Here is a 4,759-nt window from a genome sequence, read left to right on the forward strand (position 1 = left end):
GATATACCGTGGTAACTATGCAATGCTCTTGATGTTTGTGCTGTAAGCTGCAGATTACAGTACCGACTTGGGACTATTGTGTAGAGCTACGTATTTTCAATAGTAAATCGAGATAAGGATAAGATTGTAGAAATAGGATTAGTGAGAAAGACTAAAGAAAAAGTAAAGTATTATAACACAAAAAGGCGAAAAGACAAGGAGATAGCGGTCCCTCGATTATTTATACTGTGTAAATTTCGAGGACGAAATTTCATTTAGAGGGGAAGAATTGTAACACCCTCACCAAAGGTAGTCCGTACATTTTACTGTTCTGACGACTAATATCTGTTCGGACAGTCAGAATGTTTGGAACTACACTTAAACTATAGTGAAGAGGCATAAATTGATGGAATAAATGTTAAGAAAATTTAATAAATATGGGAAATAATTTTGGGACCAAATTTAAGGTTTATTTAGGTAAAAATGACATTAAAGATGTTAAAAAAAATTAGAGAAAATAAAATAAAATTTAGAGAATTTATTAATTGGTATAAAATAATAAAAATAACCCGATGAGCACCATGAAGGGCATTTTGGTCATTTCACCCATAGAGGTGAATTTTGACATAAATGTCAAATTAAAATTTGGAAATAGAATAATTAACATAAATTAATTTTATGAATTTGAAATTGAAAAATGAGAAGAGAAAGAAGAAAAGAAAAGAAAAGAAAAGGAAAGAAAAGAAAAGAAAGGAAAGAAAAGAAAAGAAAGGAAATAGATTTATGAAATTTAAAAAAAAACAATAAAGTACACATAAATATATATATAAATACCCACAAGAGACAAAACCCACCAACCCTTTTCTTCTTCCTCTTCTCTCTCCCTCCTTGCCGTCTCCCTTGCTCTCTCCCTCCCCACCATTGTTATCAAGCTTAAAGCTTGATTTCCCAAGCTTTCACTCACCAAAACCCATAGACCCCTTCACAAAAAATTTAGCCCACATCATAAGGAAGCTTTAGATACCCATAAGAAGAAGAAAGATTAAAGTTTGAAGTGGGTCACAAGAGGTTAGTGCACTAATCCCTCTTCTTCTCTTTATTAAACATGAAAAGCATGTTTAGCTAAGCATAAATACCATTAAAACAAAAAGAAAATCTAGAGGAAAGAACCCTTGAATTTTTGGCAGCCATGGAACTTGAAATTTATTGCTTTTAAGTGATGAAAAATGGTTCCATGAGAATGTGTAATTAGTTTAAATGCTTGGGTGTTTGATTGTGTAGTGTTTGTGTAAATTTGAAACTTTGAAAACTAGGGTTTGTGTAAATTTTGAGGACTTTGTGTAAAATGTTGAAATTGACCTATTGGGATGAAATTGTTGCTTATAGAAGTGTATTGCATGCAAATTGAAGTAAGGAAGTTGGAGGAGATTGAGTTTTGGAAGTGTTAATTTTCTGCAGGTTGTGTTTGTTGAGGGCAGTGTACATTTTAGGCCATAAATAAAATTGTGTGACCCCAATTGGTATGAGGCCAATTGGAGGTGAAACTAGACCCAAAATAGCCCATTTTCCATGAAGAAACCATGCCCAAATTCTGTCCAAAACTTGAGCCAAATACTGCCCAAATTCGGATTTCCCTGCAACCCAACCCAGAAAATGACCAAATGAACAGTACGTATTCATTTGGTCATAACTCTCTCTATACTAGTCCAAATGACCTAAAAGTTTAACCATGGAAAGTTTAGACATAGGGCTACACTTTTCATGAAGACCACTTAACCCAGTTTTGCCTTTAACAAATTCAAATTGTTAGCACAAGTTGGGTCACTGAAACTGCCAATTAACCATGGAAAGTTTAGACATAGGGCTACACTTTTCATGAAGACCACTTAACCCAGTTTTGCCTTTAACCAATTCAAATTATTAGCACAAGTTGGGTCACTGAAACTGCCAACCCAGAAAATGACCAAAATACTGTTCCTTTTGTATGCTTGACCAGTTTTGGCAAAAATGCCATAACTTGGTCTCCAAAGCTGCAAATTGAGTGAAACTAGTGCCAAAAGTTTTATAAGACATAGCACAACAATTTTTATGTTTTGACCAAGCTCTAGAAACCATTGCATCCTAGGGGAAATATTAGCCAAAGTTAGGAATTGAAATCTAGAAAATGTTAAGTTGAACCCAGAATGCCATTTGATACCTGTGTGTTCATTTGGCCATAACTCCCACTAGGAAATTCCATTTGAGATTTGCCAATATGATGTAGAAACATGATACTTAGGGATACAATATTGATTTAGACACCTTTGCCATATTCTAAGTGTAAAGACCCTAAAAAGAGGGTCAAACATACATACTGAAGTTGATTTTTGCCCTTATAGGAGAGAGTCCAGGTTAATACATTGACCATAACTCACTATACCAAGCTTGAAAAATTATGAAATTGTACCTGGGAGTCCCTAAGACATAGAGGAACATATCTTGTGAAGGAACCTAAGTCTAAAAATGACCATAAAATGATCAAATGACTGGTCAAAGTTTATTGACTAGAAATTGTAAATTCTGGACAGCTTAGAGGCAAAGGGACCAGTTATGGTATTTTGACCATAACTTGAGTTCTATAACTCCAAATTCAGTGATTCAAAAACTAAAATTCAAGTTTAAACAAAGAGGAACAATTGTTATGAAGGAAGTGTGACTAAATAGACATCCTAACCTAGTCAAATTCCTAGATAAAGATAACACATCAACATGAACCTAAAGAAAGGTTCATGGGAAAAATGCTATATATAATAATTAAAATACTCATAAGGATAATTAAATATTAAAAATGATATGAATATGTAAATTGGGACTAATGTCCCATTAATATGAAATTAATGGTACCAATGAACAGTACTAGAAAATAGTAACAGTGAATAGTGCTAAAATAATTAAAAATGTTTAATTGCCCATAGTATACCTAGACTTATTTATTTAGTTTGGATAAATTGGTATACCAATTAGGGACCACAGATAGCAGTACTGCTTATAGAGCAAATCATGAACTGACAATATATGTCTGATATGATTGTTCTACAGGCTATATGCCTACTTACTGGCCATTGTGCCTACTTTATTTCTGGCTTTACAAGCTGTGGTAGTCTCGTGCGACGGTGGCCTCGTGCTGACAGGATGTATCTGAGGTAGACATATGGCTGTCTAACCCGTATACTCCCATGTATCCAGCTTTTATAATTTGTTATAGGTTTTCTTGGGCACTGAAAAAAAAAATTAATTAAGACTTAAAATACAATAAGTAATCATAAAAGATCCCAATAATGTTAATTATTTCCAAAGAGCAATAAAAATGTAAAATACCCAGAAATTATGAGTTACATATATTATTTCAAATTATTAAATTATTGTTATTATAAATTATGCACCACTAAGCGTTATGCTTAGCGCGTTGGTTTTCCATCGCGTAGGTACTGGAGATCGGTAGTGGCAAAGACAGATGAGTACAGCGTGAGCTTTGATCAGATCTGCCATTGTCTAGAGTCACCTCACCGGTCTGTTGTATTTTGGTAGGGCCCATGTATAGACTAGTATTTTGGTTCATTATGTTTAGTCATGATGTAATTACTAGTTTATGATGTATTTCATTTTGGACTTGTAATTAAACTTTGAGATTGAAATGAAAACTTGTAATTTATTATCTATGAATTTCTATATGAATGCAATAGATAATACTTCATTTTGAGATCTCATAAATAATTGTAAATGATATGATACATGAGAATATGATATGGAAATGTGTAAAATGAATATGAACATGTTAACAGGTGATTAGTGGAACCCGCCAGATGCTAATAAAATAAGGGAAGCTCTGTCCGGGTCTCCATAGAAATAAGATATAAAAAAAAAAAAAATTTCTACACATAGAATACATGTTTTAAATGACATCAAAAGTTTACAATAGATATGATAAAACAAGATAGGGTGCTCCGGCACCGAATGTGGCACTTCTTGCTCGGCTATACGGTAGACGGGTAAGGGGCGTCACATATAAAGATTTAATTAATTTACAAACCTTTCTTTCATTCCCTGGTAAAACAAATCCTTCTGGTTGCTCCATATAAACTTCTTCTTCTAAGTCACCATTTAGAAAGGCTGTCTTAACATCCATTTGATGTACATATAAATTATATATTGATGCTAAAGATAAAAGTACTCTAATAGATGTTATTCCAGCCACTGGTGCATATGTATCAAAGTAGTCAATTCCCTCTTTTTGTTTAAAACCCTTTGCAACCAATCTAGCTTTAAAAGTTTGAATCGATCCATCTGTGTTATATTTTCTTCTGAAAACCCATTTACATCCTATTGGTTTGGAACCAGGTGGCAAATCAACTAGAACCCATGTATTATTAAATAATAATGATTCCATTTCATCATTGATTGCCTCTTTCCAAAAGGCCACATCCCTTGTAGTCATTGCCTCTTGAAACGTTTTAGGATCATCTTCTACATTTAACAAAATTGGTATTTTGTTAAGTACAACTGACCTATTGCCTTCTACTAGAAAAACAATAGCCTGAGAAGATATAAAATCTGGATGTAAATTCTTTTCTTTTCTAATACGTTGACTTCTTCTAATTTTATTAGAAGAATCTAACTTTCTTTTGTTACTAGATGTCGATTCAAAATTAATATCAATACTAGAACCATTGCTTTGACTTGAACTACTAATGGGCTCATGTACAGGGTCATTATGAAATTTATTTTTAATAAATTCAACATC

The sequence above is a fragment of the Hevea brasiliensis genome, chromosome 12, assembly GCF_030052815.1.
Source record: "Hevea brasiliensis isolate MT/VB/25A 57/8 chromosome 12, ASM3005281v1, whole genome shotgun sequence".
Lineage (NCBI taxonomy): Eukaryota > Viridiplantae > Streptophyta > Magnoliopsida > Malpighiales > Euphorbiaceae > Hevea > Hevea brasiliensis.